Source organism: Nicotiana tomentosiformis, chromosome 9, assembly GCF_000390325.3.
Source record: "Nicotiana tomentosiformis chromosome 9, ASM39032v3, whole genome shotgun sequence".
NCBI classification, from domain to species: domain Eukaryota; kingdom Viridiplantae; phylum Streptophyta; class Magnoliopsida; order Solanales; family Solanaceae; genus Nicotiana; species Nicotiana tomentosiformis.
Window position 1 is genome coordinate 102,460,471 of NC_090820.1, and position 27,017 is coordinate 102,487,487.

The 27,017-nt window shown below is 42.1% G+C and overlaps 1 long non-coding RNA gene across 1 annotated transcript in view; it reads left to right on the forward strand.

Annotated features, from left to right (window-relative positions):
* Positions 1-24,067, forward strand: part of LOC138899616 (uncharacterized) — a 129,535-nt gene extending 105,468 nt beyond the window's left edge. Inside the window, exon 2 of the long non-coding RNA XR_011411361.1 lies at positions 23,955-24,067. This is a non-coding gene — a long non-coding RNA (uncharacterized lncRNA). The remainder of the gene's footprint in view (positions 1-23,954) is intronic.
* The last annotated feature ends 2,950 nt before the right edge of the window (positions 24,068-27,017 follow it).

A 27,017-nucleotide genomic window follows, 5' to 3' on the forward strand; every position in this document is an offset into this window, starting at 1 on the left:
GGACCCCTAGTGGTCGTTTCTTGCTGTCATCTCACTGATTTCATTGATATTATGTACTCAGTCATGTTCATGCATTTCATATCATATCTCAGTCTCAACTGTTATTTACTGATACATCATATCATTGTTTTGGGCTAGTTTTCATGATATTGTGAGCCCGTGAGTCAGACTGGAGAGATTGATGACTGAGTGAGGCTGAGAGTCTGATTATGAGTGACAATTATAGGATCGGGCTGCACACCGCAACGGTTATACTGAATTTATGATAGCGCTTGCGCTGTAGGAGCCCTTCCGGAGTCTGTAACACACCCCACGGTGAGCGCGATTGATATTATTGAGGGATGGATCTTCCCTGGACATGGATCTTGTCCGAAGTACTTGACACTTGGAGATATATATTCTCCACAGGACTGGATTGGCCTTTCCTCAGTACTGGGTGGCATATGGTCAGTGTGGTATATGTTTTAGGATAGATGTTCCCTGGGCCGTGTGGGCCATATACAATACCGAATAGTTGAGATATTGAGAGTGTGACTACTTGATGTTGTCAGTATGGTGCATCACTTACAGTATGTGCATTGGCATGTAGAGATAATAAAGTTATATTCATTACACTGTTTGGATTTGCTTTACTTTACTATTTCAGTTGCCTATGTGATTTGAGAGCATGCCTACGTTTTGCACAGTTATTCCTATTTTATTTGTACTAGTTTAGTTCATCACTACCTTTCAATCTAAAGTTTGAACTTGTTACTTACTGAGTTGGATGTACTCACGTTACTCTCTGCACCTTGTGTGCAGATCCAGGCGTTCCTGGTCACGACGGTTGCTGCTGATTGAGGCATCATAGTTCGAGGACTATCGAGGTAGCTGCATGGTGTTTGAGGGCCTTAATTTCCCTTCCTTATTTTATCTACACTTTCAGTTTTATTCTCTAGATACTGTTGTGGACTGTATACTAGTTTTAGATGCTCATATACTCAATGATACCCCAGTTTTGGGATGGATTGTACTGTATCTTGGTTAAATTCTGTTTTAAAATGTCTTCTTCTTTAATATAAATTATTTCGCTGTTATTTCTAAAAGAGTATTTTACTGTCGTGAAATTGTCGAGTTGTAGCTTGCCTAGTTCCACGATAGGCACCATCACGACAGTCGTTTTTGGGTCATGAAAAGTTGGTATCAGAGCCTAGGTTACATAGGTTTCACATTCTTCGAGAGGCTGCCGAACCCTTAGGAAATTTCACATTCTTGAATTCTTGTCGTGCTAATATTTTGATTCTGGTAACTAAATTTCCGTTGTTCTAATTCTCTCACAGATGGTGAGGACCCGTGCTACGGGGCAGGATGGACAACCACCAGTACCACCAGTCAGGACCGCGAGAGGCTGAGGTCGCGGTAGGGGCAGAGGTGTAACTCGTACCGCAGCTAGGGCAGCACCTGCAAATCCACCAGCTGCCCCAGTTCAGGAGCAGGCTCCAGTTATGGATGAGCCTGTGGGACCAGCTCAGGCACCACATGTGCCCGTTGTGATTCCAAGCCTTTAGGAGGCCTTAGCTCAGATTCTGATAATATGCACCAGTATTGCTCAGGCGGTCTTTGTTCCGGCCATAACAACCACTTCTCAGGCTGGAGGAGGTGCTCAGACTCCTGCTGCCCGCACACTAGAGCAGGGGGTACAGGGACTCCAGACACCTGGGGCACCACAAGCCCAGCCATTTGCAGCTGTTCAGGACTATGTGGTTCTTGCTATGCCCGAGGATGAGCATCATATATTGGAGAGGTTTGGGAGGCTCCAACCTCCATCTTTCAGTGGTGCAGAGGGAGAGGATGCGCGAGGCTTCTTGGACAGGTGTCAGAGGATACTCCGTACAACCGATATTTTAGAGACCAGTGGTGTCTCGTTCACTACTTTTCAGTTCTCTGGGGATGCCTTCAGTTAGTGGGAGGCTTACAAGAGGCGTAGGCTGGTCAGCGCATCACCCCTTACCTAGCAGCAGTTCTCTGTTCTCTTTGTGGAGAAGTTCGTACCTCAGTCCTGTAGAGAGAAATTATGCATGCAGTTCGAGCAGCTTCGTCAGGGTGATATGTCCGTTCCGCATTATGAGATGAGATTTTTAGAGTTGCCCCGTCATGCTATCTGGTTGGTTTCCACAGACAGGGAAAGGATCGGGAGGTTCCTAGATGGCCTAACTTTTCAGCTGCGATTGCTTATAACCAGAGATAGAGTGTCTGGTGCTACTTTTGATGAGGTTGTCGACATTGCTGGTTAGATTGGGATAGTTCGCAGCCAGAAGCGGGTTGAGAGGGAGGCTAAGAGGCCTCGTGGCAAGGGTGGATTTGGCGGTGTTCCTTCTGGGGGTCAATTCCTGCACGATAGGGGTCGTCCATTTAGACATGCTCAGATGGCTCGCCCAGTTCACCGTGGTGCATCATTTGGCCATGGGTCACATTGTTATCAGCAAGGCTAGTCGTCATTCAGTGCACTACCAGCTCAGAGTTCGTCTCATGCACCATCAGCTCAAGGTTTATCTGTGTCAGGACCTTCTATCAGTTATTCACCGCCATTCACAGAGAGGAGTTTCTTTGAGTGTGGAGATTTGGGTCATATCAAGAGGTATTGTCCTCGCTTTTCATGAGGTTCATCTCAACAGAGGAGTCGGCCTTCGACTTCAGCACTTGTTGCTTCATCACCCGCCCAGCCAGCTAGGGGCGGAGCCTAGTCAGCTAGGGGTCGCCTGAGAGGGGGATGCCAATCAGGGGGCGGTCAAGCCCGTTTCTATGCTCTTCCTGCCAGACCAGATGCAATTGCTTCGGATGTTGTGATTACAAGTATTGTTTCTGTTTTCCATAGAGATGCCTCTGAACTATTTGACCATGGATCCACTTATTCATATGTGTCCTCGTATTTCGCTCATTTTCTGAATATGCCCCGTAAGTCTCTAGTTTAATATGTTCATGTATCTACTCCGGTGGGCGATACTATTATTGTGGACATTATATATCGGTCATGTGTGGTGACTATTGGGGGTCTAGGGACCAGAGTAGATCTTTTGCTGCTAAGTATGGTCAATTTTGATGTGATATTGGGTATGGATTGGTTGTCTCCATGTCATGCTGTTTTAGATTGTCAAGCTAAGACCGTGACTCTAGTGATGCCGGGGTTGCCGAGAGTTGAGTGGAGCGGTTCTATAGACTATGTTCCCAGTAGAGTGATTTCATACTTGAAGGCTCAACGGATGGATGAGAAGGGTTGTCTATCAGGATGTTAGTGCAGAGGTCCCTGCTATTGATTCTGTTCCGGTGGTGTGTGGTTTTCTGGACGTGTTATCTGTAGACCAGCCGGGAATGCCGCCTGACAGGGACATTGACTTCGGTTTTGATTTGGTACTGGGCACTCAGCCCATTTCTATTCCACCATATCGTATGGCACCGACGGAGTTGAAGGAGTTGAAGGAACAATTTCAGTAACTCTTTGATAAAGGGTTTATTCGGCCTAGCATGTCACCTTGGGGTGCACCGGTTCTATTTGTAAAGAGGAAGGATGGTACTCTAAGGATGTGTATTGATTACATGCAGTTGAACAAGGTCAAAGTCAAGAACAAGTATCCTTTGCCACGTATTGATGATCTATTTGACCTGCTTCAGGGTGAGAGGGTGTTCTCCAAGATTGATTTGAGGTCAGGGTATCACTAGCTGAAGATTCGGAATTCAGATATTCTTAAGACATCTTTTAGGACCCGATATGACCATTAAGAGTTCCTTGTGATGTCTTTTGGGCTGACCAATGCCCCAGCAATGTTCATGCATCTGATGAACAATGTGTTTCAGCCTTATCTTGACTCGTTCGTTATTGTATTCATTGATGACATCCTGGTGTACTCTCATAGCCAGGAGGAGTATGCCCAATATCTGAGGATTGTGTTACAGTGGTTGAGGTAGGAGAAACTTTATGCAAAGTTCTCCAAGTATGAGTTTTGGCTCAGTTTAGTGGCGTTCTTGGGACACGTGGTGTCCAGTGAGGGTATTCAGGTAGACCCAAAGAATATAGAGGCAGTTCAGAGTTAGCCCAGACTGTCCTTATCTACGAAGATTCAAAGTTTTCTCGGTTTGGCTGGTTATTACTGTCATTTTATGGAGGGATTCTCATCTATTGCATCACCATTGACTAAATTGACCCAAAAGGGTGCTCCTTTCAGGTGGTCGGAGGAGTGCGAGGAAAGCTTTTAGAAGCTCAAGACTGCTTTGACCACGACTCTATTTCTAGTTCTACCATCAGCTTCTAGTTCTTACACAGTGTATTGTGATGCCTCACAGACAGATATTGGGTGTGTTCTGATGTAGGAGAGTAGAGTGATTGCTTATGCCTCGCGCCAGTTGAAGCTCAATGAGAAGAACCATCCTTTCCATGACCTTGAGTTAGCAGTTATTATTCACCTTGAAGATTTGGCGGCACTATTTGTATGGGGTCCATTGTGAGATTTACACTAATCATCGGAGTTTGCAGCATCTGTTCAAACAGAAGGATCTTAACTTGCGTCAGCGGAGGTGGTTGGAACTTCTTAAGGACTATGATATCATAATTTTGTACCATCCTGGGAAGGCAAATGTGGTGGCCGATACCTTGAGTCACCGGACGGAGAGTTTGGGGAGCTTAGCATATCTTCCAGCAGCAGAGAGGCCATTGGCATTGGATGTTCAGGACTTAGCGAGCCAGTTTGTTAGATTGGATGTTTCTGAGCCGAGTCGAGTTTAGGCTTGTGTGGTCTCTCGGTCTTCTCTTTATGATCATATCAGGGAGAGTTAGTGTGATAACCCTAATCTTCTTGTCGTTAAGGACACTGCCCAGCACAGTGATGCTAAGAAGGTCAGTATTGGGGATGATGGTGCATTGAAGATGCATGGCAGGCTATGTGTGCCCAATATAGATGGTTTGCGTGAGCTGATTCTCCAGGAGGCTCACAGTTTGCGGTATTCTATTCATCCGGGTGCCGCGAAGATGTATCAGGACTTGAGACAACATTATTGGTGCAGGAGAATGGAGAAGGACATAGTGGAGTTTGTGGCTCGGTGTCTAATTTGCTAGCAAGTGAAGTATGAGCATCAACGACCAAGTGGGTTGCTTCAGAAGTTAGAGATTCCGGAGTGGAAATGGGAGCGAATCACTATGGATTTTATTGTTGGGCTTCCACGGACTCAACAAAAGTTTAATGCAGTTTGGGTGGTTGTGGATAGGCTGACCAAGTCAGCTCATTTCATTCCTGTGCTGACTACCTATTTTTCCGAACAGCTGGCTCGAGTGCATATCTGCGAGATCGTCAGGCTTCATGGCGTACCAGTATCTATCATCTCTGACTGGGGTACGCAGCTTACATCATGGTTCTAGAGGTCTATACAACATGAGTTGGGTACTCGAGTGGAGTTGAGCATAACATTTCACCCTCAGACGGACGGATAATCTAAGCGCACTATTCAGATATTAGAGGATATGCTCCGTGCGTGTGTGATGGAGTTTAGGGGTTCTTGGGATCAATTATTGCCTCTAGCAGAGTTTGCTTACAATAACATTTATCAGTTGAGCATCCAGATGGCACCGTATGAGGCTATGTATGGTAGGCGATGTATGTCTCCAGTGGGTTGGTTCGAGCCGGGTGAGGCTAGATTATTGGGTACAGACTTGGTTTAGGATGCTCTGGAGAAGGTTAAGGTGCTTCAGGATAGACAACGCACAGCTCATTCCAGACAGAAGAGTTATGCGGATCGAAATGTTCACGATGTTGCATTCGTGTTTGGAGAGCTGGTCTTGCTCTGAGTTTCGCCTATGAAGGTTATTATGAGGTTCGGGAAGAAGGGCAAGCTGAGCCCAAGGTTCATTGGTCCCTTTGAGATGTTGTTGCGAGTTTAGGAGGTTGCTTATGAGCTTGCTTTACCTCCCAGTCTAGCGGAAGTTCACCAGTATTCCATGTTTCTATGCTCCGGAGGTATCACGATAATTCGTCTCATGTGTTGGATTTTAGCTCAGTTCAGTTGGACAAGGATCTATCTTATGTTGAGGAGCCGTTGGTGATCTTGGATAGGCAAGTTCGAAAGCTGAGGTCGAAGAATATTGCTTCTGTGAAGGTTCAGTGGAGGGGTCAGCCGGTCGAGGAGGCGACTTGGGAGACTGAGCATGATATGCGCAGTCGTTATCCTTATCCTTTTACCACTTCAGGTGTGTCTCTATGCTCGTTCGAGGACGAATGATTGTTTTAAGATGGGGAGGATGTAATGACCCGGCCGGTCATTTTGAGAGTAATAACCCCGATCCCCTATTTTCTGCTTTCCCCGTGCCGGTTTCTGCTTATGTGACTTGCTGGGAAGTTTTGTTTTTAGTTTCGGAGTGTTTTGGGACACTTAGTCCATAAAACGGAAGCTTAAGTCTTAGGATTTTGACCATAGTCGGAACTATGTGAAAACGACTTCGGAATAGAGTTCCGTCGATTCCGTTAGCTATGTTGGATGATTTTAAACTTAGAAGCGTGTTTGGAATATGATTTGGAGGTCTGTAGTAGAATTAGGATTGAATTGGCAAAAATTGGAATTTTGGCGAATTTGGTCGGCAGTGAAAATTTTGATATCGGGGTCGAATTTGGTTTCCGGGAATTGAAGTAGGTTTGTGACGTCATTTAGGACTTATTTGCAAAATTTGAGGTCAATCGGATGTGGTTTGACAGGTTTCGGCTTCGTTTATAGAATTTGGAAGTTTAGAAGATCTTTAGGCTTGAATCCGGTTGTAATCTGTGTTTTGATGTTGTTTTGGGTGATTTGAAGATTCGACTAAGTTTGAATTGGGTTATATGACTAGTTGGTATGTTTGGTTGAGGTCCCGGGGGGTCTCGGGTTGATTTCGGGTGGTTAATGGACTTGATTTTGAGTTGATGAAGCAGCTGAAGTGCTGCTGCTACTGGTGTGACCGCACCTGCGGAGTGGACACCGCAGGTGCGAGCCCGAAAAAGCGGGGAGGGAACCGCAAAAGCGGCCAAATATGAGTTGAGCAGAGGTCGTAGGTGAGAAAATTTTCCCGCACCTGCAATGGTCGAAAAAGCGGGTAGTTGGGCGCAAATGCGATGGGTTTCCGCACCTGCGATGGACGCAAATGCTGTCTTGTAGTCGCAGGAGCGGAATCTGGGATTTCAAGTGGAATCTGCACCTGCGATGGATTTTCCGCAGGTGCAGCATCGCAGGTGCGACAATAGGTCCACAGATGCGAAAAGTCTTGACAGAAGGTTTAAAAGCAATGGTTTACAATTTTAGTCTTATTTCACCATTTGAGACTCAGACTTAGGCGATTTTGGAGAAGGTTTTCGAGGGGATTATTGAGTTAAGCTTCTTGTACTCGCTTTTGATAAGAAATCTTGTTTCTCCGTTGATTTCCTGACCTAATAATTGAGATTTTGTAGTGAAATTTGGGGGTTTAGGGCTTGAGAATTGGAGAGTAGATTTTGGAGATTTGGATGACCACGAGTCCTGAGCAGGTTTAGTAGTGTCTTGCGGATCGGTACGGAGACGTCTGTACTTATCTTCGAGAGGTTGCCGAACCCTTAGGAAATTTCACATTCTTGAATTCTTGTCGTGCGAATATTTTGATTCTGGTAACTAAATTTTTGTTATTCTAATTCTCTAATAGATGGCGAGGACACGTGCTATGGGGAAGGATGGATAACTACCAGTACCATCAGTCAGGGCCGCAAGATGCCGAGGTCGCGGTAGGGGCAAAGGTGCAGCTCGCACCACAACTAGGACAGCACCTGCAGATCCACCAGTTGCCCCAGTTCAGGAACATGCTCCAGTTGTGGATAAGCCTGTGGGACCAGCTCAGGCACCACCTGTGCCTATTGTGATTTCAGTCCTTTAGGAGGACTTAGCTCAGATTCTGACCATATGCACCAGTCTTGCTCAGGCGGTCTCTGTTCCGGCCGCAACAGCCACTTCTCAGGCCGGAGGAGGTGCTCAGACTCCTGCCGCCCGCACACCAGAGAAGGTGATACAGGGACTCCAGAAATCGGGGTCACCACGAGCCCAGTCGGTTGGAGCTGCTCAGGACTATGTGGTTTCTCTTATGCCTGAGGATGAGCAGCGTAGATTGGAGAGGTTTGGGAGGCTTTAGCCTCCATCTTTCAGTGGTGCAGCGGGAAAGGATGTCCATGGCTTCTTGGATAGGTGTCAAAAGATACTCTGCCCAGCCAGTATTCTATAGACCAATGGGGTCTCGTTCATTACTTTTCAGTTCTCTTGGACTGCCTTCATTTGGTGGGAGGCTTACGATAGGCGTAGGCCGGTCGGCGCAACATCCCTTACCTGACAACTGTTCTCCGTTCTCTTTGTGGAGAATTTGGTACCTCTGTCCTATAGAGAAGAGGTGCGCAGGCAGTTCGAGCAGCTTCGTCAGGGTGATATTTCCGTGATGCAGCATGAGATGAGATTTTTAGAGTTGTCCCTTCATGCTATCTGGTTGGCTTCCATAGATAGGGAGAGGATCAGGAGGTTCATAGATGGCCTCAATTTTCAGCTGCGATTGCTTATGACCAGAGAGAGAGAGTCTGGTGCTACTTTTGATAAGGTTGTCGACATTGCTAGTCAGATTGAGATGGTTCACAGCCAGGAGCGGGTTGAAAGGGAGGCCAAAAGGCCTCATGGCCAGGGCAGATTTGGTAGTGTTCCTTCTAGGGGTCAATTCCAACACGGTAGGAGTCGTCCATTCAGACATGCTCAGATAACTCGCCTAGTTCATCGTGCTGCATCATCTGGCCATGGTTCATACTGTTATCAGCAGGGCCAGTCGTCATTCAGTGCACTACCAACTAAAATTTGTCTCATGCACCATCAGCTCAGGGTTAATCTGTGTTAGGACCTTCTAGCAGTTATTCCGGAACTTGGGGTTCCCTTCAGTCCCCACCGCCATTCGCAGAGAGGGGTTTCTTTGAGTGTGGAGATTTGGGTCATATCAAGAGGTATTGTCCCCGCTTTTCATGAGGTTCATCTCAATAGAGGAGTCAACCTTTGACTTCAGCACCAGTTGCTTCACCACCCGCCCAGCCAGCTAGGGGCGGAGCCCAGTCAGCTAGGGGTCGCCCGAGAGGGGGAGGCCGATCAAAGGGCGTCCAATCCCGTTTCTACGCTCTTCCTGCCAGACCAGATGCCATTGCTTCGGATGCTATGATTACAAGTATTGTCTCAGTTTGCCATAGAGATTCCTCTGTATTATGTGACAATAGATCCACTTATTCATATGTGACCTTGTATTTCACTCATTTTCTGGATATGCCCCGTGAGTCTCTAGTTTTATCTGTTCATGTATCTACTCCAGTGGGCGATACTATTATTGTGGACCATGTATATCAGTCATGTGTGGTGACTATTGGGGGTCTGGGGACTAGAGTAGATCTTTTACTGCTTAGTATGGTCGATTTTGATGTGATATTGGGTATGGATTGGTTGTCTCCATGTAATTCTGTTTTAGATTGTCACACTAAGACTGTGACACTAGCGATTCCGGAGTTGCCGTGAATTGAGTGGAGCGGTAATATAGACTATGTTCCCAGTAGAGTGATTTCATACTTGAAGGTTCAGCGGATGGCTGAGAAGGGTTGTCTATCCTATTTGGCTTTTGTGAGGGATGTTAGTGCAGAGGTCCCTGTTATTGATTCTTTTCTGGTGGTGTGTGACTTTTCGGATGTGTTACTTGCAGACCTGCGGGGCATGTCGCCTGACAAGGACATTGACTTCGGTATTGATTTGGTGCCGGACACTCAACCCATTTCTATTCCACCGTATCGTATGGAACCAGCAGAGTTGAAGGAACAACTTCAGGAACTCCTTGATAAGGGGTTTATTCGGCCTAGCGTGTCACCTTGGGGTGCACCGGTTCTATTTGTAAAGAAGAAGGATGGTACTCTGAGGATGTGCATTGATTACAGGTAGTTGAACAAGGTCACAGTCAAGAACAAGTATCCTTTGCCATGTATTGATGATCTATTTGACCAACTTTAGGGAGAGAGGTTATTCTCCAAGATTGATTTGCGGTCAGGGTATCTGTCACGACCCAAACTAACCCTGTCGTGATAGTGCCTATCGTGGAACTAGGCAAGACGACTCATTTCCAAAACAAACCGATATTTTTCATTTCAAGGGAAAATCTCAAGGCTATTAACATAAAAACCTTCGTAAAGGAGTTCAAATCCAAACAAAACTGCGGAAAAGAAAAGCCCGACATCGGGGTGTCACTAGTCATGAGCATCTACTACAATTTTTCTAACAATATCAAGACTATCATAGTCTGGAAAATAGCTAAATACAACTAAAGGAAGATAAGAGTGAGAAGAGCAGGGGCTGCGATCGCCAAGCAGCTACCTTGCTATCCCCGAGAAAAGACTCTGCAACCAGAATAATCAACAACCGCTACCGTGTCCAGCTACACCTAGATCTATACACAAGGTGCAGGGAGTAACGTGAGTACGCCAACTCAGTAAGTAACAATAATAAATAAAGTCTGAGCAGTAGGAAAGGGCAATAAAGCATATAAAGTTCATATCATGAAATCTCAGTAAAATACCACTTGCTTTTAAAATTAGGGTTTGAATCAAAACATCTCGTTTAAACCCAGTTCCAGTAAAATCATTTAAAGATATTTTTCAACAGTTTTTCAACAAGAGGCTCAATGCAAAGACGATCAAAAATGATAAAGTCATAGACAACCCCTCGGGCAAAACATTACTCATATACAACCCCTCGGGCAAACCTCACAGTCACTTGTATACAGCCCTTCGGGTAAACCTCACAATCACTCATGCCTCTCGGGCATACCTCACAATCACTCATGCCACTCGGGCATACCTCACAATCACCCATGCCTCCCAGTCACTCAGCATTCGGCACTCGCACTCAGTATGTACCTGCGCTTACTGGGGGTGTGTAGAGAATCAGGAGGGGCTCCTTCAGCCCAAGCACTATATCAAGGCATAAATCACTCAGGCCCTCCACCTATATCAAACATGCTGCGGCATGAAGCCCGATCCCATAAATATCCTCACAAATCAGGCTCTCGACCTCACTCAGTCATAAACCTCTCAAGTCACTCGGGCATTTCAGTAAAATCAGGGTATTCAGCCCAAAACAACATTTATATGCATCAAAATAGAGTAAGAAAAAACCGAGTTATGCAGTAAACAAGTATAACCATGACTGAGTATAGATTTAAAAACGAAAACAACGATAGGATAACAAGAAAAGGCCTTAAGGGTCCACACAGCACTGGCACAAGGCCCAAAACAAGGCATTCTTCCCAATTTACAGAAACACTTTCTAAAACATATAAGTATCATATAGTTTTAGCAAAATATGCAACTTTACAGTTGCTACGGTACGGACCAAGTCACAATCCCCGACAGTGCACGCCCACATGCCCGTCACCTAGCATGTGTGTCACCTCAAAATAGTAGAATGATACGAAATTCGGGGTTTCATACCCTCACGACTAGATCTACAATCGTTACTTACCTCAAACCAATCAAATCTCTACTCCGCGATGCTCTTGCCTCTCGACTCGGCCTCCAAATGCTCTGAATCTATTCACAATCAGTACAATACCATCAATATATGCTAATGGAATGAATTCCACAAGAAAAACTATCAATGTGTTTCAGCCTTATCTTGACTCGTTCGTTATTATATTCATTGATGACATCCTGTTGTACTCTCGTAACCAGGAGGAGCATACCCAGCATCTAAGGATTATATTACAGCGGGATTGTGTCACAGCAGTTGAGGGAGGAGATGCTTTATGCAAAATTCTCCAAGTGTGAGTTTTGGCTCAGTTTAGAGGCGTTCTTGGGACACATGATGTCCAGTGAGGGTATTCAAGTAGACCCAAAGAAGATAGAGGCATTTCGGAGTTGTCCCAGACCGTCCTCAGCCACGGAGATTCGGAGTTTTCTCTGTTTGGCTGTTATTTCCGTCATTTTGTGGAGGACTTCTCATCTATTGCATCACCATTAACTAAATTGACCCAAAAGGGTGCTCCTTTCAAGTGGTCAGAGGTGTGCGAGAGAGCTTTTAGAAGCTCAAGACTACTTTGACCACGACTCTATTTCTAGTTATACCATCAACTTATGGTTCTTATACAGTGTATTGTGATGCCTCGCAGACCGGTATTGGGTGTGTTCTGATATAGGAGGGTAGAGTGATTGCTTATGCCTCACGCCAGTTGAAGCTCAATGAGAAAAACTATCTTGTCCATGACATTGAGTTAGCAGCTATTGTTCACGCCTTGAAGATTTGGCGGCACTATTTGTACGAGGTCCATTGTGAGATTTATACTGATCATCGGAGTTTGCAGCATCTGTTCAAACAGAAGGATCTTAACTTGCGTCAGTGGAGGTAGTAGGAGCTTCTTAAGGACTATGATATCACCATTTTGTACTATCCTAGGAAGGCCAATGTGGTGGCTGATGCCTTGAGTCGTCGTGCGGAGAGTTTGGGGAGCTTAGCATATCTTCCAGCAGTAGAGAGGCCATTGGCATTAGATGTTCAGGCCTTAGCCAGTCAGTTTGTTAGATTGGATGTTTCTGAGCCGAGTCAAGTTTAGGCTTGTGTGGTCTCTTGGTCTTCTCTTTATGATCGTATCAGGGAGCGTCAGTGTGATGACCCCCATATGCTTATCCTTAAGGACACGGTCCAGCACGGTGATGCAAATGTGCCTAATGTAGATAGTTTGCATGAGCTGATTCTCTAGGAGGCTCACAGTTCGCGGTATTCTATTCATTCGGGTGCCGTGAAGATGTATCAGGACTTGAGACAGCATTACTGGTGGAGGAGAATGAAGAAGGACATAGTAGAGTTTGCGGCTTGGTGTCAAAATTACCAGTAGGTGAAGTATGAGTATCATCGGCCAGGTGGGTTGCTTCAGAAGTTAAAGATTCTGGAGTGGAAATATGAGCATATCACTATGGATTTTGTTGATGCAGTTTGGGTGATTGTGTACAGGCTGACCAATTCAGTTAATTTCATTCATGTGATAACTACCTATTCTTCCGATCAGCTGGCTCGAGTGCATATCCGCGAGATCGTCAGGCTTCATGGCGTACCAGTATCTATCATCTCTGACCGGGGTACACAGTTTACATCACGATACTGGCAGGCTTTATATCATGAGTTGGGTACTCAAGTGGAGTGGAGCACAACATTTCACCCTTAGACAGACGGACAATCTGAGCGTACTATTCAGATATTAGAGGACATGCTCTGTGTGTGTATGATAGAGTTTGGGGGTTCATGGGATCAGTTCTTGCCTCTAGCGGAGTTTGCTTACAATAATAATTATTAGTTGAGCATCCAGATGGCACCATATGAGGCTATATATGGTAGGCGATGTAGGTCTCCAGTGGGTTGGTTCGAGCCGGGCGAGGCTAGATTATTGGGTACAGACTTGGTTCAGGATGCTCTGGAGAAGGTTAAGGTGATTCAGGATAGACTACGCACAACTCAGTCCAGACAGAAGAGTTATGTGATCAAAACGTTCGCGATGTTGCATTCGTGTTTGGAGAGCGGTTTTTGCTCCGAGTTTCGCCTATGAAGGTCATTATGAGGTTCGGGAAGAAGGGCAAGCTGAGCCCAAGGTTCATTGGTCCCTTTGAGGTGTTTTTGCGAGTTTAGGAGGTTGCTTATGAGCTTGCTTTACCTCCCAGTCTAGCGGGAGTTCACCAATATTCCATGTTTCTATGCTCCGGAGGTATCACGATAATCCGTCTCATGTGTTGGATTTCAGCTCAGTCCAGTTGGACAGGGATCTATCTTATATTGAGGAGCCGATGGCGATCTTGGATAGGCAGGTTTGAAAGCTGAGGTGGAAGAATATTACTTCTGTGAAGGTTCAGTGGAGGGGACAGCCGATCGAGGAGGCGACTTGGGAGACTGAGCATGATATGCGCATCCGTTATCCTCATCTTTTCACCACTTCAGGTATGTCTCTATGCTCGTTCGAGGACAAATGATTGTTTTAAGAGGGGGAGGATGTAATGACTCGGCCGGTCATTTTGAGAGTAATAGCCCTGATCCCCTATTTTCTGCTTCCCTCGTGTCTGTTTCTTCTTATGTGACTTGCCGGGAAGTTTTATTTTTGATTTTTGAGTATTTTGGGACACTTAGTCCCTAAAACGGAAGCTTAAGTCTTAGGGTTTTGACCGTAGTCGAAACTGTGTGAAGACGACTCCGGAATGGAGTTCCGTCGATTTCGTTAGCTCTATTGGGTGATTTTGAACTTAGGAGCGTGTCCGAAATGTGATTTGGAGGCCCGTAGTAGAATTAGGCTTGAATTGGTGAAAGTTGGAATTTTGCAAATTTGGCAGGCAGTGGAAATTTTGATGTCGGGGTCGGATTTAGTTTCCGGGAATTGGAGTAGGTTCGTGATGTCATTTAGGACTTGTGTGCAAAATTTAAGGTCAATCGGATGTGGTTTGATAGGTTTCGGCGTCGTTTGCAGAATTTGGAAGTTTGGAAGTTCTTTAGGCTTGAATCCGGTTGTAATCTGTGTTTCGATGTTGTTTTTGGTGGTTTGAAGATTCGACTAAGTTCGCATTGGGTTATATGACTAGTTTGTATGTTTGGTTGAGTTCCCAGGGGGTCTCAAGTTGATTTCATGTGGTTAACAGACTTGATTTTGAGTTGATGAAGCAGTTGAAGTGCTGCTGCTACTGGTTTGACCAAACCTGCGGAGTGGGCACCGCAGCTGCGAGCCCGCAGAAGCGGGGAAGGAACCGCAGAAGCGGCCAAATATGAGTCGAACAGAGTTTGCATGTGCGAAAATTTTCCGGCACCTACGATGGTTGCAAAAGCGGGCAGCTGGGCGCAGGTGTGAGTTTTAGCTGCAGGTGCGATGGGTTTCCACACCTTCGATAGGCGCAAATACGGTCTTGTAGCCGCAGGAGCGAAATCTCGAATTTCAAGTGGAATCTGCACCTGCGATAGATTTTCCGCATGTGTGACAATAGGCCCGCAAATGCGAAAAGTCTAGGCAAAAGGTTTAAAAGCAAGGGTCGTAGGTGCGAAAAGTGAGGTTTAAAAGAGGTCGTAGGTGCGAAGATTTTCCCGCACCTGCGATGGTCGAAAAAATGGGTAGCTGGGTGCAGGTGCGATGGGTTTCCGCACCTGCGATGGGCGCAGATGCGATCTTGTAGTCGCAGGAGCGGAATCTGGGATTTCAAGTGGAATCCTCTCCTGCGATGGATTTTCCGCAGGTGCGACAATAGGTCCGCAGATGAGAAACTTCTTGACAGAAGGTTTAAAAGCAAGGGTTTACGATTTTAGTCTTATTTCACCATTTGAGACTCATACTTAGGCGATTTTAGAGAAGGTTTCCAAGGGGATTATTGAGGTAAGCTTCTTGTAATTGCTTTTGATCAGAAATCTTGTTTCTCCACTAATTTCCCCACCTAATTAGTGAGATTTTGAAGTGAAATTTGGGAGTTTAGGACTTGAGAATTGGAGAGTGGATTTTGGGGATTTGGATGAACAAATGGTGTCGGATTTTGATAAATTTGGTATAGTTAGACTCGTAAGTGAATGGGATTTCGGGTTTTGTGACTTTTGTCGGATTTCGAGGCGTGGGCCCGGGGGGTCGGGTTGAGCCGATTTCAGATTTTGGGCTATAATTTAGTAGTTTTCTTGTAGAATTGATTCCTTTAGCCAATATTAATTACCTTGTATTGCTTGTGGCTAGATTCAGGGCATTTGGAGATTGATTTGAGGGGCAAAGGCATTTCAGAGTAGGATTTTGCGCAGTTTAGGTAAGTATTGCTTTCAATCTTGGTTCTGAGGGTTCGAAACCCCGAACTATGTGTATTACGATTGGTATTGAGGTGACGCACATGCTAAGTGATGGGCGTGCGATCGTGCACCGTGAGAATTGTGTCCTGGTTGATTTCATGGCACTGTATAGTGACTCTATTTTGTTGATATCCGTGTTTTCATCTTGTGATAAAGTAATTGAGCTATCAATCATGCTAGATATCATGTTTAGGCTTTATGCCGGTACTGTTGGGACCCCTAGTGGTCGTTTTTGCTGTCATATCACTGATTTCATTAATATTATGCACTCAGTCATGTTCATGCATTTCATATCATATCTCAGTCTCAGTTGTTATTTACTGATACATCATATAATTATTTCGGGCTAGTTTTCAAAATCCATCCTGAGCTAAGGTGCTGAACATGCTCATGAACTGGGCAAGAGTCTCTTGGAGGGCTGGTGCAGCAATAAGAACCTCCGGTGCCTGCCCTCCAGCTCGAACTGGTGGGGCTCTTCTGTCGCAGCTCGCGCGGGTGCTCTGGATGCACCGCGTGGCCGTACTCTACCCCGACCCCGGCCTCTAGTGGCTCTAGTAGGGGCGCGGGCACCTGGTCATCAAATCCTCCGGTACGGGTCCTCACCATCTGTGAGAAAGAATAAAATAGAGAATTTTTAGAATTTGATGCCAATAACTCGCACGACAAGGAAATCAAAGAAGTATGTTTGTTCCTAACAGTTCCGTAGCCTCCCGAAGATAAGTACAGATGTCTCCGTACCGATCTGTGAGACTCTAATAAACTGGCTTGTGACTAACGACTCCTATGAACCTAGAGCTCTGATACCAACTTGTCACAACCCAATTTCTCCCTCCGTGAACCGTCGTGATGGCACCTAGTCTCTACGACTAGGTAAGCCTAACACTTTGCGGAAATGAAACAAAAACACGAACATTAACTACTAACAGTATCAAATATCTAATTAGCAAATGAATGCCACTCGGCATATACAATTATCACCTCTCAAAATGTACAAAACAATTTCCAAAACCCGGAATACCGTAAGTCACAAGCTACTAAGAAGTCCTAACCGTTCTATACATCATTTCTATAGAAAGAAGGCAAAATGAACATAGGGGGATTGAGGGGAACTCCGAGGATCTGCGAGCGCGAGCAGATATACCTTGACGTCTCTAATAAGAAGTAGCGACTACAACTAGTGATGAGGCTGGTAAGATGAACCTGGATCTATACACGAAAAATATGTGCAGGAAAGGGCACGAGTACAATACAACGGTACCCAGTAAGTGCCAAGCCTAACCTCGGTCGATTAGTGACGAGATCAGGTCGGGGCTCTACTGGTATAGATATAATGAAATAAGACAGAATGAAATATCATAGTAAAATAAATACGAAAATCTAACAGGAATAGAATCAATGAAAGACAACAGCTCAGAACACAGTGATAACAACAGGAGATCTCCCGAGATACCGTCTCGCAGTCCCAAATGTAAATGTGCAGGGGTATATCCCGGAATACCGTTCTGTATTGTGAGCCCGTGAGTGAGACTGGAGAGATTGATGACTGAGTGAGGCTGAGAACCTAATTATGAGTGACATTTATGGGATCGGACTGCACGCCGCAGCGGTTATACTGATTTTATGATAGCGCTTGGGCTGTAGGAGCCCCTCCGGAGTCTGTAACACACCCCCAGTGAGCGTGATTGATATTATTGAGGGATGGATCTTCCCTGGGCCGTGTGGGCCATATACAATACTGAATGGTTGAGATACTGAGAGTGTGAGCACTTGAGGCTGTCAGCATGGTGCATCACTTACAGTATGTGCATTGTCATGTAGAGATAACATAGTTATATTCATTACACTATTCGAATCTGCTTTACTTTACTGTTTGAGTTGCCTATGTGATTTGAGAGCATGCCTACGTTATGCAAAGTTATTCCCATTTTATCTGTACCTGTTGAGTTCGTCACTACCTTTCAGTCCAGTTATTTCTAAAAGAGTATTTTACTATGTTAAAATTGTCGAGTTGTGGTTGCCTAGTTCCACGATAGGCGCCATCACGACGGTCATTTTTGGGTCATGACAAACATTCTCTGCAGGGATATATGATTTTGTTATTCTTTTCAGATTTGTAAATGCGTCCGGTATTTGATTTACTATTTATGCATGTGAATGATCTTTTGCACCTTTTTTTCACAAATAGAGGTACGTGGATCAAGATGAGACAATGATAAATTTTTCCTCAAAATTTTCCATTTTGTTTCACCAATTTCTCCCCCTAATTTTGAGAAAAGTGTCTCATCGAATCGATAGCTAGCAAATCGAGCAGTGAACAAATCCCCCCATTAATGTTTCGAGGTAGCGAATAATGGAGGGCGATTTAAACCCAACATATATTTCTAACCTTCTTTGGAGACCCATTTTGGTGCGATATGGCGGTGCTACAGGTACATATACTGCACAACTAAAAATTCTTAAATGGGATATATTAGGTTCATTACCCAAAACTAATTACAACGGGGAATATTTATGATAATTTGTCGGTCTGAGACGAACTAGAATTTCTGCATGCAAAATGGCTTGACCCCAAACAGAAGTAGGTAACCTCATTTTCATGAGTAACAGTCTTGCTATCAATTCCATATGTTTAATCAAAGACTCTGCAATGCCATTTTGAGTGTAAACATGAGCTACATGATATTTCACTTTTATCCCAATTGATAAGCAATAATCATTAAATATTTGGGATGAAAACTCAACAACATTATCAAGTCTAATAGACTTAATTGTATTATCAGAAAATTGTGCCCGTAATAGGATTATTTGTGCTATTAATTTTGCAAATGCCAGGTTGCGATGACAATAGGCACACATGAGACCATCTAGAAGATGCATATATTAAGACCTTAAAATATCTAAATGACCCATTAGTTGGGTGAATAGATCCACAAATGTCCCCTTGTATACGTTCAAAAAATGCAGGGGACTCAAACCTAACCTTTAAATTCTTTAATGGATGCCCATTTGAGTTTTTTTATAATCTGTCTCATCATAATTGATCTAGGATGTCCCAATCGATCATACCAAAGTACAAAAAAATTGGAATCAGTAACCTTTTTGTTTATGATAGAATGTACATCAATTGTACTAATTCTTATCCAACACAGTCCACAAGATAAAGATGGGAACTTCTCAATAACCCTTTTCTGGCTAGAGATATTTTTGGCAACGATGAGATATCAAGATTATTCTCATCTAGTCTCAATATGATATCCATTTCGACGGATATCTTTAAAATTCAACAATTTTCTCTTGGACTTGGAGGAGAACATTGCATTATCTATGATAAGTATTGTTCCCCTAGGCAGAGTTATAGTAGCTCTTCCAGAGCCTTCAATTAGATTACTACTACTAGAAATTATAGTAACATCTGCCTTATACATACTTAAATGAGAGAAATATTTCTTTTCTTTGAATATTGTATGTGTCGTACATGAATCAACTAAACAAATATTTTTACAATTGAATTTTGATCCAAGTTTACTTTGTGAGATATTCATATTTGCTTCCCATGGTTTGACATACAAAAAAAAATATACGAATAAACATTAGTATTTTCAAAGAAAAAGGGGGAAAGAAATAAAATAAAATTAAATATTTTAATGCAATTTCGAGCAAACTATGATTATTATACAAACAATTACGTAGCAAATAAAAATAAAATAATTATGCTTTTCATTGAATAACTTAATAGTCTTTCACAATAAGAAAACACAGAGGAAATTGGATCATTTAAAAATATATTCAATGACTTGTTCAATTAATGTGTCGATAATCAGTACTTCGAACTTTTTGTAAGACACTTTCTTTGATTGGACAATTTAATTAGAAAATAAATACTAAAATTTAAGTTTGACACTCAATCACTTATTCGATTGGTAGCATTTTGACTGATCAAATGTGTCAGATTTAATCAAACTGGCATACGCTAATTGTAAGGCCCGTAACATTTCGCCAAGGAATTTAAGATTTTGTGGTGTCGAGGTAGGCTTTTGTGTTTGAGGATTATAGAAATGCTTCGTGGCTCGCAAGCTCGTCGCGATACGGACTTTTTTGGGTTGAAGAATGCACTGAGAAGTTGATAGAAATTTTAGCAAGAGAAGGTGATTCTGCGGTTAAGTTTGCAACCGCGGAACATGTTTGTGGGCCGCATATCCATCACATAGTTGAGTAGAAAGATTGTTGAATTTAAAGGTCATTTCTACGGTCCATTATGCGATCGCATATTCACTTCGAGGACCGCATTTCAGTCGTAGACTTGGCATGAGAAAATCTTGAAGATAATTCTGCGGTTCAGTATGCGGTCGCAGAATAGGTCTGTGGACCGCAGAACTGCCGCATACTGGTTCAGATAAGTCCAGTTTTTGGGCATCATTTTCGCAGCCCATTTTGCGGGCTACATATCGATTATGCAGTATGGTTTGCGACTGCAGACCCGGTTTAGGCAAGTTTAAGTTTTAAAAAATTTTTCCGATCCCATTTTTATAAAAAGGCTTTGGGGTCATTTTTAAGAGTTTCATATGATATTTTTAAAGAGAGGTGAGAGTATCTTAGAGAGATAAAGAGAAGACCTAACCATTATTTTCATCAATTCTTGCTCAAGGATTTCACAAGGACAATTCACAAGGTTTTTATCTAAGAGGTAAGGTTCCATACTCTAGTTTTTAATTTTGAATTTGGGGTGGAAGATGGTTAATGGAAAGTATGAATCTTGGGTGTGGGAGTGTTATTTATGTATGCATGTACTATCAAGGGTTGTGGAAAGATCACTGAACTAGTATGGGTGTACTCTTGGTATTAAGTTGGTTGTGGGGTGAAGAAAATCTTGTAGAAGGACCTTGTAACTAATTTGCACACATAGTGTTTGATAAAATGCTTAAATGAGCTGGACCATGAACTTCTTCCTAATTATTGTTTAATTTTGTTATGTTTCTAAATAGATTGAAGTTGTTGGAATTTCTGGAATATTGTAGAAATTTAATAAAGCTCAAAGCGAGGTATGTTGGCTAAACTTCTCTCCTAGAATTGAATCCTATAATGTTCTTGTAAGTCCCGAGTTGTTCATTATAAATTGACTATTCCAAATAAGCTTTGTGCCGAAAAAGATATGTTCAATATGTGTTCCCAATGCTCTTATCATGTTATGTTATCTTTCGGAAATGTGTTCAAAGTATGGGTTGTGTATTAAAATATTATGGCTTTGAGTCGGGTTTCAAATGAAAGTTATGATGCTAAATTTTGTGAGAAAAACTCGATGTGCTTAAGACTTTTAATTGTTCATATGTGTACCTAAGGTCTTGATTAGAAATGACTAATTTTTGATAACCCATAAAGATGATGAAAAGTGAAAGAAGTGGGTTGGAGATGTAAAGTATGACTACCGTGCCAATAATGAAAGTTATATTTGTGGCCAATGGTGTTAATGAAATGAAATGATGTGACAAAAGTTAGAAAATGAGCCTCGATTCAACTGTTCCAAATTGACTTCGAAAATAAATTTGCCTAAAAGCTTATGTGCTCAAGTCATGCCCATATGTGGTTGTTTAACTAATGTTATGCTTTGTAAGTATTTCCAATGTGGTTTGAGCTCTTACATAATCATGTGTTAAAATTGTGTATTGCCCTTTTGGGAAAAAGTATTTCAAGAATAAATGGCATGTTACTCGTTTATGATTTTAACTTACGCTTCGATTGCCAATCATTTTACTCCACTTCTTGGAAAAAAATCTATTGTATTTGAAGCCTTCATTACTAATGAACCTAAAGTTGTGATTTTTGGAATATTCTATATGTTGATATAAATGATAATGATCCATGAAAGGAAATATATGAAAGTGTGGAATATGAAATACGGTCATTGTGCCATGAAAGAAGAATCATATGTATGACCAAGAGAGTCAATGAAATAATGATGTTGTAAGTAGTTAAAAGTATTAATGAAGTGATATATGGTGTGAAAGGCTATGAGATGAACATATTCGTACTTATATTTCCAATATTCTATAAGCTCCTACGCCCTCATGAGAAGAGGCTATGGTGTTCCTAAATGTTTTAAATATTCTTAATGTCCAATGATCACTCATGTCAAGTACAAGTAAGTAATAGTATGAACATAAAATGCGGCCGTTTTCCAAAATGAGAATTATGAGGCGTTGTATGTTTCAATGATTTCAATCATTGTATGTATGCTTCTAAAATAATAAATGCAAATGACTTCGATGTTAAGTCCCCAAGAATCAAGATGACAAGTGAGTGAATAACGAGATGAAAGGGAGATGTCCTATGCTAAATAATGATGAATCTTAAGAAAAGTAATTGGGCTCATGGGCCATTGAAATTGACTTATTTATTCACCATGCATATGCTAATGTAATGAGCTGTGTTTCTCCATGATGAGAATGAACATGAAGTATTCTAATTATTACATTCCGTATTTTCGTACGTTAAAGTTTCGTCGTAAGTTAATCAATGTAAGTTCGGGAATGAGATTATTTTGAGATTATAAGCATTATGCTATTTCAAACAAGTGACGAGTAAATTCGTGAAGGTGAGAGGGTAAGCAAATCGAAAAAAATAAATTTTTGCGAAGTTTGACATTTTGGATAAAATACGACCCGAGCTAAAATATCCGGTATTTATGGACTTATACCATACAAGGTACCACATGGCCATGATAGTAAAATGTATAAAGTGTGTTAAAAGTAAATGGTATTTTAAGTAATTTGAGATAATTTCTAAATTATGGGGATAATTGATTAATGATAGGGATAATTGTGGTATTAAGAAGGATTATGTGCATAAGGATATTCTTTTGGGGTTGCCACGTGGCATTAAACCAAGCCAAAGTGGCAAAATGTCCATGATGAGTCAAAAAGACATAAGGTTGCCTTGATTACACGTTCTCCTTTGTATAATTTAGAGAATTGGAAATAGGTTGCCTAATTGGGTTTCTTACTTAAATGCCATTTAGAAGATATGACCAACAAGCTAAAGCCATGGATAATCTTCCAACAACTTTTAATAAATGGCTTATAAAGGAAGTGATTTGACAAAAAGAAACGCATACAATCTTAAGAAACTTCCAACTAAGGGTCTCATATTTAATACGTCTTGCAAAGACCAAAAGGGAGGAATTCTCAAATGAATTTCATAACGCTACAGCAGTGTGAGACGCAACTCAGAGAGAGCACGGTACAATCTTTCTCAGGAATATCATACGAATTTTTTCCTACTTCGACCCGCCATTACATATTTTATCGCAATCAACGTGTATTGGAGGGATTGTCAAGAAAATCGGTTTAAGTATGTTAAGGTTATCCCTTCTTTCTTTTTGGCATGATCTATACGATACGAACGAAATGAGCAAATGCACAAATTCCATAAATGACTCTATTCATAGAAGTATTAGAGATGTCTATGTTCTTGAATTTTCATATGTCTTATTATTCTATCGTCTGTTCATGGGTCTCAGAAAATACGTAAGTTGATAAAGTTTGTTTCATGATATTAATCAGAGGTATAATGGTCTTATGACGTTTCGAGAGATTTTATTGAAGTACTTCTCATGCATTACATGCATTTACGCATGTACATTGACCCATGACCAGATAGCGTTATATACGCGTGTGTATATATATATATATATATATATATATATATATATATATATATATATATATATATGGAATATGGAAAAAGGTTACGGCACCACCTGATCAGCTGGTATATGTTGATAATTTGCCCACAGTGGCCGAGATGATATGATGGGATGCCCTCAGAGGCTTGATGATGTTATGAACACATGTACCTATGCACGACATGACATACATACGCATATGCATGACATTATGAGTATTTCATTATTTACAGAGTTATTAAGACTTACATGTCGAGTCTTTTACTCCATGTTTCTCTCATGTCTATTATTTACTAATTTTCATTCCTTACATACTCGGTACATTATTTGTACTGACGTCCCATTTGCCTGGGGACGCTGCGTTTCATGCCCGCAGGTCCCGATAGATAGGTCGTGATCCCTCCAAGTAGGCTATCAGCTCAACGGAAGATGTTGGTGCGCTCTATTTGCTTCGGAGTTGCTTGTTTGGTTAGTATGATTTAGACGTGTATTGTTTGGTATGGTGGGACTCTGTCCCGACCTTTATGAAAATTAAGTATTCTTAGAGTCTTGTAGACAGATGTCATGTACGTAAAAGATTGTATGGCCTTATCGGCCTATGTTCAGTGTACGAGTGGTTATTTTGGTCTTATAGGCACGTACGTCTTATGTATAAGTTGGTATCACATATTGTATTCTACTTATCTCACGGCAGCCTTCCGGCTCAGTTATCTATGATAGTATGACATGAAAAGATATGTTATATTGGTACTCGGTTGAGTAAGGTACCAGGTACCCGTCGCGGCCCATCGGTTTGGGTCGTGACAAAAGTGGTATCAGAGCAGTTCTGTCCTAGGGACTACAAGTCGTGTCTAGTAGAGTCTTGGTTATGGTTGTGTCGTGCACCACACTTATAAGCAGGAGGCTACGAGGCATTTAGGATTGTCACTCTTTATTCCTACTCTAGATCGTGTGGTAGAGCTCAATTATAAGAACTCAATTTCCTAAACTCTATCTCACTTATATTATGACGATACCTACATCCAGAAAGACAGTTTGTAAGAGATTGCATATGGCCGTGGAAGAGTTGAGTCAGAGGAACTTGATTTTGCGTCATGCTTCTGATGAGTAGATATAAGGTCTTCAGTAGATCATGTGTGTACTAAGATGTGTAAGCCTCTTGATAAGGAGCTTTAAGGCAAGAATATCTATCCACATTTATGGTGAAAGACCAATAAGAGATTCAGAAGATAAATACAAGTTTCAGCAAGCAAAAGAAGCAAGGTGAAGAAGGGTACAAGGTACCCAGTTAATGAAGGTTAATAGTAATTACAATTCAAGCATAGAAATGTAAGCATTCTGAGTTACTTTCAACAGTAACGGAGATATATACAATTGATCACACCTATTTCAGTTATGCCCTATGGGGGCTGGCATGTGTAGTTTAAGAGAAGGACGGGATATCAGGATCCGGATGGGGTTAGAGTAACCCAAAATGGTGAATGGATTATTTGTGTCAGTTGACATTTCTGAAGGATATTGCAAATGTGGTAATATATCTCCTTGTAAGACACCCAGATGTTGCACTTTAAAATAGTACAGCTAGATATGAGTACTACAAAGATAGGCACTGAAATCCTGGAAGGAATAAATATTATCTTAGTGTGGCTCAGGTCCCTAGTAAAGAAAAAATGTTAGGCAACCCAAAGAGCCCATGGATAGAGCAAGGGGAGCTAAAAGCAAAAGAATGTCTTGTTCGAGTTTTCAGAATAAAGTGATAGACATAGATGTTAGCAGAAAATAAGAAGAGGGTCAATGAAGCATTATGAGTAAGATGTGATGCATGGATGGCAATGGTAGAAAACAAAATGACAGTATTACAGAGTCTATGGTCAAGGGAAGGAAAAGATGAGAGGTGACAAGTCTTGAGACAGCAAAAGAGTATAGGCCATAAAGTCATACCCTCATTTCGAGAAATAAGTTCATGACTTTAACGTGATTACCAAAAGAAAAAGTTAGACCCCAGAGTAATAGAAATCAGTATGGGCTTGTGAACAAGATTTGATAATAGACGGCATCATGAGAATTTCAGAGATTACGTTCCGGCAATAATAGAATGTACGACAGAAGAATAACCTTTAAAGTTTATTCAGGAAGACGCTTCTCTAGAGCAAGCAATGGTTAAGCTTAAGGGACTGTATGTTCCAGTTATACTAAGTGTCACCCTCGCGAGTAAGGAATTTTCTATCCTTGGTACAGAAGGATTACCGCAAGGCGAGTAAGGGTTATTGATGATGTGAAAAGATGCCAAAGATGAAGAGGTAAAACATCTATAGGTAGATCGTCGTAGCTCCAACTCTTAGTACTCCCCTACAAGGGGGAATATGGAGTGATGTGGCATTAAGTCTGAATTAAATAGTTCTAGTAATTATGGAATGATAAATGAAGAATGCGATGAAAATAAAAAAGGAGTGAGCTTACACTTACCCAAATCCTACAGATATGCTACAATTCCAGAACATTATGCAAACACGACGTCAAGGAGAGGAAGTAAGGGTTTCTGTCCGAGATGTTATTGATAAATAAAGAGCCAGTGTGAGGCGTAAGTTAAGACAAAGGGAATAACCCAAGAGGGATTACGCGGAAGATAGATATGAGAATGGACCAACGAGCAGTTAGTAGTTGATTCAGGAAGAGTCTAGTTATGGCTAGACAAGAGGTTACAGATAAATCAACAGATCATGCAAGATAAAAGTAATGAACCCCAATATGGGGAATTCAGCCTCGCAGTTATGACATTGTAATACTTGAGAAATATTCAGATAGTAGTTGGGTAGTTAAAGGTACCGTATGAGTGTTACAAAAATAAAAGAAAATGCCACTAGGAAGACAGTCAAAACTTCTGTTCATAAGCAACCGTACGAGCACATGCATGTGAAGGTAAGTAACTACAAATAATTATAAATGAGGAAGGACATCAAAATTCTGTCGAGTATGCGATGTAATAAGCTCACGTCTTTACAAGAGTCAGAAGGTCCTCCCTAAGTACTACAATGAAAGACTAGCTGAGAAAATAATGAAGAAGGCTTCAACCTAAGCACGGTGACCTAAAGAAGAAATGGTCATGTAAAAACAGTCTCAGTACAACATTGTATGCATTCCATGAGAAAGTGGCACCTACCATGGCTAAGGAACGGGAAGAAAAATCAAAAGTAATATTCGAGAAAATATGAGATGCACAAAAATTCTGGCATGCATGGGAACTAAGATAAGCTAAGTATACACACAACAAAGGGGCAGAAGACCAGGAAAAGTAATAGCTTACGTTTAAAGGAAGCTCAGAGGGAACAAAAGGGATTATGCACTTAAGACTTTAGAGTGATATCCATGCACCATATATGTTTACATTCATACAACCGTAGTAGACTCCGATATAAGTTAAAAGAAAGAATTGAGCCTAGGGCATAGACAAAGGATTGAATTATCAGAAAGGATAAAGTAA